A 9,290-nucleotide genomic window follows, 5' to 3' on the forward strand; every position below is an offset into this window, starting at 1 on the left:
TGAGTTGATACTAATTGTGCTGATTGGTGTAACTCTTCCTCCAATATTATTAAATGTTAATGGCTCTTAACATTTTCCTGTTCTTGATAATATTTCACCTGTGCTGATATCCACAGGAAATTCTCCAACTTAATTGGTTCCTATTAGTGAGTTTTTGCTAAAGATAATAGTAATTGTCATCTGTTTTCGTACCATAACGAAATGCTTATTTTAATTCATTGAATTTCTCAGTTGCGGTATTTGTATTTTAAGTGTGTGCCTTTAAGATCTAATTTTAATTACTTTTTAAAAAACACACGAATAATGAATTTCTGAATTTGGCTCAGGACCGGACTTTCACGTTGCACAATCGGATTGGAAGGATCATGATTGCAATTTATTTCCATCATACTTGAAACCTGCGCCAGAAACCACTTGCACATTTCACGTTTCCTTTGGATACGGTGTAAACATTTAACTCGCCTTATCAGCACTGTACAAATCAGCCTAGTACAATTCAATTTAAATGTAAAATACAATTCAATGTAAGCACGTATTACAAGTCAGCGCACTCAGTACACGACAATCTAAACTTTGTCAAGAAATGACAAATCAATGTAAGCACACAGTACATGACAATTTAAACATAAGCTACAAGTCAAGCTAAACATAAAACAACACAAGTTTACTAAACGTACAATGGATGTCAATCTAAACATACAGTACGAGTCAATGCAAACTCACAGTACAGTCCATTCTAAACATTTACGAGCAAGTTGATCTAACCACACATTAAGGTAAATCCAAACATAATGTATATATTACGTTTGACACAGTATATATCTATTTAAACACAAGAGTTCAAGTTAATATAAACTGTGCAGTTCGCTATTACAACACAATACATGTTGATAGAAATATAATATACATGTCAAGGTAAACACAAATCTATACATATTGTACCAGTCAGTCTAAAGTTAACATACAAATCAGTGTAAACATGCACCTGTATGTACTAGGTCTAAACATAACATACAAGTCATCACAAACCTATTTATACTGGACACTATCAGAACATAGGTAAAACAAATGATAGGCATGTAGCGTGCAGGCGTAGCAGGTCTACGATACATATGTAGAGTACATCAGAGGCAATATATTAAAGCAACGAACAGTAATAGACATGTAACTGACAATTGCTGTAGAATAACAAATCTGTAGGAATAGCTGTAATGAAACACGAGTTTTTGGCAGATATAAAAATACACTAGGTATCAGGCTCCTATTAAATGTGAAAAAGTGGAGGCCTAGGAGGTCATGGGCCTACATTCTTGCTCTAAACTAAGGAGGCATTTATTCTTCAACTTCAGCATCACTGCTAAGTAGTTTCTGCTTTGCAGTGATGTTGATGTTGCAGCATAAATTAGTGCCAATGCCCAACCTAACTCCAATGAGAATCAGTATGAGACTCCCTGGAAGGAACACTTCTTGTATTTGACACTTTATCTTTTATATGGAAGCTTGAAAAGCAACATTAAATGTTGATGTCCAAGTTCATCATCCACTTTATGACCTCTGGTGATACGGAGTGACTAGAAGCTATTCAATGAGGAAGTTATCTTAACGAGCAATGGTTCACAAGATGCTTAATGGTATGGATAGCCTTTCCACTATCACACATTGGACCATCCTTCATCTTCCATTTATATAGCAGGTGGTTGCAGTAACTATTTGAAGTTCCAATGTGGTCTGCAGTGACCTATATTTTACATGGCATGGTGAAGTCAGATTATTGATTGGCAGGGTCCATGATCAGGTCTTGATCCTTGACCCTGCTGGTTTCCTACATCCGCCACCACTTATCTTTATGTGAGAGTTCCGAAGTTTTGAGCGATTTGGCCACTAAGCAGAAAGGGTTCCTGGACTTAAGGTGGCATCTCGGGAGCTTCTGGAGATCTTCATTAAAAGGCAGATCTGATTTTTCTAGGGCCCAGTTATATTCTAATTATGGCTGCTTCTCTTCTGAGAGGTGGTGGCAAGATATGAGTGATGACGGGGAACCAGACTGTTGGTTTTGGTTTCAGCATTTCTGTGATGATTCTCATAGCAGTGTTCAGTAGCATATCCAAACATATGTACATGCACTTCCTGCCTGTTAATGGATTTCTCCCATTACTGTCTCAACAATGGGTTGTTAATCCATCAACAATAACCTCCGCTTGATTCTAGCCTGAGTGGTTATAAAATAGCAAGTTTAATAGACTGACTTACAACAGAGGTGCAATACAGCTGTCTTCAACATTACATTCAACAGTTATTATAGTTATAATACAACTGTCTACAGATTACATTAATGACAAGCAGTTAGTACAACCTGACCTGTCCGTTCTTCAGGTTGGTGAGACCTGAACTCCACGGACTGCCTGTGGCAATGGACTTTCAACCATCCCCTCTTGAGAGCTCTAACTTTTGGGAGAGAGCATGCCCTATCTTTATACTATTCAGCTGCATTGTTCTGTACGTAAGCACCGCTGGTCTTATCTCATGGTCGTAAGTCCTCCCATCGTGCTGATGCCACATTAACAACTCAAGATAAGCTGCTTTACGTAACGTAACTAATGACCTCAACTGCCATCTCTGTTTACAAGCTGTTATGTTCCTCTGAGAAATGCGTCCTTCATATCTGAGTACAGCCCCCCTTATTTGGCCTTGCACGGCATAGAACCACATCTCTTGTTTTGGTGTAACCACCTTCTGACATTAATGTTATTTATTCTGTGGCCTCCCTGATGTTCTGCTGTGTGAGCTGTCCTTGTTCTTACAGAGATGCTGAACTTTTGCCCTCCTCTTTTCTATGCTTGTTTTAAACCATATTCTTACATTCCCACCTCTTGAACCTGAGTCGAACCACTCTGGTTCAATTATAGCATCTAGAAAAGGGCCATCTCTTGACCTTTGGGTGTTTATAGTTCTGAAGTGTCAACTTGCTCTCTTTCTGACAAACTGAGACACGACTTCGCCCCCTTCCGATTAATACCGCCCTCTTGCTAAATGTTTGGGGGCTTTATGTGAGCTATGCACAATGGGATATTGACCGTGCTTGGCTCCTGGTTCCACCCCGGTTCAATTTTCACTTTATCCCTCAACAATCTGTTTGGTCTTGCCTAAGATCATCTTGACTTTGCATAATCACACATAAACATATCCATATTGCTTATAAATTTCATTTGGTTAATACAGAAACCTATAGGGTATCATATCAAGAAATCATGAACTTAAAAGATTCCCCAGTTCTCCTTTTACTAATATTCATCTTGTGGATATTTTTGCTAAATATTATTTCTCCCTAGCCCAATTTTGTTGTGAACTGAAATGAACCTAACCCTGAATTTTGGAAATCCAAATTACTATGTCCCTCTTTACTTTAATTTCAATCCCTCTAATCGGTACCAGTGTTTATTGATTGTTTCATTAATTAGTCGGTTTCACTATGGGGCATGTGTCAGTGCCTTGTTTAAAAGATTTTCTCACTCTCCTGAGCCACATTAACCATTTCCTGTTGTGCTGATGTCAGTAACAAAGCATATCTGAGACCCGTTCTTCAGTGCATCTTCATCACGCATTTCCACGTACTAGTTGCCTCACACGTAACATATCACAGGAACTTTCTGCTGGTCAGTTTCTGTTTCCTCATGGCATTGGCGAATGTGTTTTCCATCACACACTTCATATGTCCAGTAAGATTCAATCCTGTAAGAGCAACTGCTTTGTTTAAAGAGTGGTTTCAATAGCTCACCAGGCCATAGGCCTTTGTAATCGTGTTCTTCATCCTGGACTCCATTTCCAATTGATGGCAACATACATTTTTCTTTATTATGTCCACTGTGGCCATTCTTGGGCTTTCAGGTTATCTTATCAAAAGATCGGGGGGTGTCTGGAGGTCTTTGCTTATCTCCCCCTGCGTGGTCCCCATGCCTCAGGTGGTGGCCAGGCTATCAGATGCAGTTTTCTCATTGTGCAGTATAGGCAAGTTCACAAATATCTCCAAGAGAAAGCTATCAATTTACTATTCTCAAATACACTTTCCTGACTTTTACTAAATTGTACATTTATACCAGATTGATATCTTTTGGTGAATCATGCCCAGGTGATTTATTTACCCAACATCACCCAGGGCGATAACTTTAGAGAAATTCCCAATTGATGATGTAATTTCCCTGTTTCTATCTTATATTCTCAATTTTACACATCCCATTATATTATCATTTCATCTCATTCATGTGTCCTGGAGGAACTTTATTGTCCAATACGATATTTACAGTCTGGTCCAATATCTCAATACATTTTTTTGTTTATTTTACTGAAATCCTTCTTGAACCACTTTTCATTATTGCAATTCAAGAGCAGTGTTGTTGGGCTGACAGGACTTGTCAATGTACAATTTAATTTTCCCCCCACAACATACTTTCTTCCTCGATACAGAGCATTGACCAGGAACCATTTAGACTAGGCTCTTTATATTTTAACATATAATTTGATTATCTCCTTAAACTACAGGTAAAGTTTCCCTTCTCAAGTGCTTGAACAGCAACTCATATCAATTTATCTTATCAATTCCAATTTCAGAAACAAATTATGTCCAGGCTTTGTGGTTTTACAGTAGAGACAGAAGTGCTTGTAATTACTTTTGGCAAAACATTTTCAAAAGAGGAAAAGTAACTTGGTCAAGGCTGATGATTGCTTTTACTTCTCTGTAATTTTGAATTAAGGGCTTAAGTCTTAGTCCAAAATGTCACCACGCTGAGACATTTGATATCTGCCAATGTCTGCAGAGAAGATCTTAAATTCTTTACACCACTGGATGTTTCCTGCACTAATATTTCTCCAGCAAAGGTTGCTCTGTAACTTTGTGAAGCCATTTTTAATGTCAAAGAACTCTTCTTGGTAGTCCTGCACCATCAACAGTCATGCAGTCCCAAAAACCATAGTCCCCTGTTTAAAGGAAACACAGAAAATCCATTCTTAAGAACCCAAGGGATTAACTTATCAATTCATGATTTCATGATTTCATTGTGTCATCGTGGGGCAATATCCAATTAAATTATGCCAATTATTTTAAATAAAATGCAACGGTGGTTGCTTGGTGAATTAAAAACAGATGTCAGTATCCTTGGAAGGGGTTAACTTCTTTCCAGAAACAAAGCAATGGAGCCAAATATCATTAGACATACGCAGCGTTTTCAGCGTACCTCAACTTCGCTTTTACGTAATCTTAAAAAAACCTTTCGTGTCAGGAAATAGCATTTCAGGTCGTTCATCTTAGTTTTTAGTTAGTCCAACATTTCCAGATTGTTGTCATAGAGACAGAAGATTAAGTTTAACTTAGCCCAAACAAAATTACTTCTGGCAAAATGTTTTCAAACCTTTTTATCTACAAACATTGCAGATCAAATTCCAATTGTTGTTAAAGCATTTCCAACATTTATTTAAGATAATACTTATTGAAGCAGTCGTTGGACTTTTCAGAGTTCTGTGGGGATGATCATTCAGCTCTGATAACGTACCAATTTATTTATCAAATGTGCCTTTACTTTTACAATAGCCACCAAATGTGTTCGATTTTGGGACAGTTCCAAAGTTTTTTGTAAGACGTCAACGGCGGGTAATGGCTTTCCATCCGCTGAGGTGATCCCTCATTTCTCCCAGATCGGTAAATAATCAGTCAGTGACAAACAAGTAAAACGGCTGTCTGAGAAAATGGTCAGGGCTCGTTCCCCTATATCCATCTGGAGGACATAGGCCACTGTGGCTAATTGAGCTTGATGTGCCGATCGGCCTCCAGTTAAATCTTTTAATGCACCTGACAATAACAACTTGATGGGGGTGTGGGTGGTCATAAGTATGACTTTATCTAATCCAGTGATATAGGTAAATTTGTTATTGGCTCAGTAGACAGTTAAAAGGTGTTTCTCACGTGCGGTGAATGTCTGTTCCACCGATGGCGGGAGAGTTGTGAAAACCCTATGGTAAAGAGGTCCAGGTATATTGTTGGTCCCCTAGGATGAAAGCAAATTTATACTGGCACTGACTGTCAACCTGTATTACTCAGTCTATTCTGCCACACTCATTCTTGTGTTGTGCCCAACAGGGGGCGGTCTTTAGCAGTTGATCAAATTCTCTCTGTTCATGTGGGAGGCACACTGCTAGGTCATATTGACCTTGTATCCCTATCAGCAGCCCTTCTTGCAGAGAGTCTAAACCCAGGTCCACTACCACATTGTTTTTTTTCTATCCAATCTATTCCTAAGATACCATCCTCTGTCTCCTGTCATTTTTGAGTCCACACTAATGTGTGGCATGTGTTTACATCCCCTACTGTGACTTCCGTCTCTACCATCTTCCCCATATCTCCTCCTCCTCCAAATCCCCCTAGCCCTCTTTCATGAGGTGGCACTGAGCTGTTTATGCTTCCACACTGGTTGGGGGAGGGAGCAGAGGGGGAGGGAGGGGAAGGGAGGGAGAGGGAAATGCTGGGGAAGGGTAGGATCAGTGTGATCTAAGCGCTTCTTCAAGAATTCTATTTCCTGTCTCAGAGTGCCTATCTCAGATATTAACCTTTCCTTCAGCTCCTGTATTTTCTTTTGACAGTGGGTATGATCTCCCACTCCTGCTACACCAAGCTGGTCATCCTGGTTTTTGATTTAGGACTCCTCGTAGGGCACTACTTAACTCATCTACCTTCTTTTATCATATTTTATTCTGATCTTCCTATCGTTGTAGTTTGGTATTACATGCTATTAATTTTCTGGCTCTATTTTGTACCTTCGATTTTAAGGTAATCTACTGACGCAGCCAAGGTCACCTTGTATGAGCTAATTGATTTTCCACTTCTAATTTTTGTTCCATTGACTTTTTGTTGAAGTCTCCCTCGGTTTCTAATTTAAGTTTTATAATTTGCTGTCCTTGCCATAACACAACTATAGCTTTCCGATTTTCCTTTTCCACATGCTTTTCGTGGGTATGATCTTAACAAACTCTCCTAGCTGTTCTAGGTTTTCTGCTTTTTCTATCAAAGAGATATGAGATATCTTTTATTTAATCTTTTCTGGTTTTCGGTCACTTTTTCTGATCACAGCCAATCACAAGATAAAGGGGTGCTGTCAGTTTTGCTAACAGCTATCACATTTCAGTACAAACAAGATGACTATCCCAAAATGATTAAAATTGATGTTCTGTACTAGATAACAAGATATTGTTCTTCAATTTACAGTTACACACAACATTAACTCCTTAAACATTAACTCACACCCATCAATACTCAACACAACTTCAATCAGATCAATTCACACTCACCAATACTCAACACAACTTCAATCAGATCAATTCACACTCACCAATACTCAACACAACTTCAAATACATCAATTTAGGCTCACCAATATTCAACACAACTTCAATCAGATTAATTTTCATATGTGATGATCTCATGTCCGGAATTTGAGACTCTCACATTTTTATAAGAACCAGAATTTTACTGTGGCCACAATAAAAGTCTGGTTTCCATAATTTGATAGGTTAGTTAATCTCAATTACTCCAATTTTAATTCTACAATATCAAAATTAAACACCAGACAAAACAGATAAAATTATCAATATAGCACGTGATTTCTAAAACCCAGTAAATTACATTGTCTTTCATTTCATTATTCTCCTTTCCCAAAATTGTGAAAATACTGGAAATAGCTTACGCAAAAGAGGAAAACACATAACAAACATTAAAAAGGGGCTTTAAGAAATGAAAGCATCCACAGTGAGGACAGGCTTTTTAATGAGACAGTACACTGAAAACAAAAGATTCTGTATCTTATGATCCTCTCCCTTTCTCCTTCTTGATTCCATCATAGACTACCCTTTTTTTGCTTCAATTTCTGATGTTTATGACTTAACCCCATTCTGCACTGACTCAAAGTCTCAAGCTCACAGTCTGTGTTCTCACCCAAGCCTGGTGTGGTGAAGGTCCCTCCATTTTTCCTTTTGTTCTTCTTTCAACCTACCCTTCCGAATTTCAACTCCGCTCTCAACCTTCCTAACTCCTGTGGCTGAAACAAGACTCCCGATTTCCAATCCTCCTTTTTAATTTTCTTTTTCCATACCGGTTTCTTCATCTTAGTCTCTACTTCAAACAAAGTCTGACAGAAGTTCCTATTTTAACTCCACCTCTTCCTGCACAATTTCTTTACTATTCTGTCAAGGGCATGTATGACCCTAACCTTGACTTCTCCATGTACGTGTGGACTGTCGAGCATAACCTATTCGGTGCACTCGCCATGGTTTATTCTCCCATGGGCCTGAGGTGTGACTACCACACTCGATCAGAACCACATCTTCTCTTCTTGTCGGAATACAGTCAATTCTCTTAACACTAGCTACCTCAAACATTTAAAACTCAGGCCCACCCAGGGAGGCCATTATATTAGCAGATTTCTCCCATTACTGTTGCAACAATGGGTTGTTAATCCATCAACAATAACCTCCACTTGATTCTAGCCCGAGTGGTTATAAAATAGCAAGTTTAATAGACTGACTTACAACAGAGAGTTACACCACAGCTGTCTTCAACATTACATTCAACAGTTATTATAGTTATAATACAACTGTCTACAGATTACATTAATGACAAGCAATCAATACAAACTGACCTGTCCGTTCTTCAGGTTGATCAGACCTGAACTCCACGGACTGCCTGTGGCAATGGACTTTCGACCATCCCCTCTTGAGAGTTCTAACTTTTGGGAGAGAGCATGCCCTATCTTTAAAATATTCAGCTGCGTTGTTCTGTACGTAAGCACCGCTGGTCTTATCTCATGGTTGAAAGTCCTCCCATCATGCTGACACCACGCTAGCAACTTAAGATAAGCTGTTTTATATAAAATAAAAACAGAAAATGCTGGAGAAGCTCAGCAAGTCAGGCAGCATCTGTGGAAAAAGAATGGTGCAAGGCAAGGAAGGTGGTAATGGTACAGGTTAAGAAACAAAAGATTGGTCAGCAATAGCTGCAAATGTAATCTTTTGTTTCTTAACTTGTCCCATTACCACCTTCCTTGCCTTGCACCATCATCCCTTTTGTCATTTAATCACTCGTGCCCTCCACCCTAACAGAGACCTTCCCTTTTGTTCTTTCGTCCCCATCCCTGGCTCTGTACTTGCTTAAAAACTTTAACTCTTTTAACATCTTCCAGTTCTGATGAAAGTTCTTCAACCTGAAACGTTAACTTTGTTTCTTTCTCCACAGATGCTGCCTGACTTGCTGAG

General features: G+C 38.8%; 1 long non-coding RNA gene across 1 annotated transcript; it reads right to left on the bottom strand.

Annotated features, from left to right (window-relative positions):
- Positions 1-354: 354 nt before the first annotated feature.
- On the bottom strand, positions 355-8,899 carry LOC137322482 (uncharacterized). Its single transcript, XR_010963137.1, has 2 exons — positions 8,678-8,899; positions 355-4,971 (listed from the first exon to the last, which is right to left on the bottom strand). It is a non-coding gene; the product is annotated as an uncharacterized lncRNA (long non-coding RNA).
- Positions 8,900-9,290: the final 391 nt, after the last annotated feature.

Source organism: Heptranchias perlo, chromosome 6 (genome assembly GCF_035084215.1).
Source record: "Heptranchias perlo isolate sHepPer1 chromosome 6, sHepPer1.hap1, whole genome shotgun sequence".
Classification (NCBI taxonomy): domain Eukaryota; kingdom Metazoa; phylum Chordata; class Chondrichthyes; order Hexanchiformes; family Hexanchidae; genus Heptranchias; species Heptranchias perlo.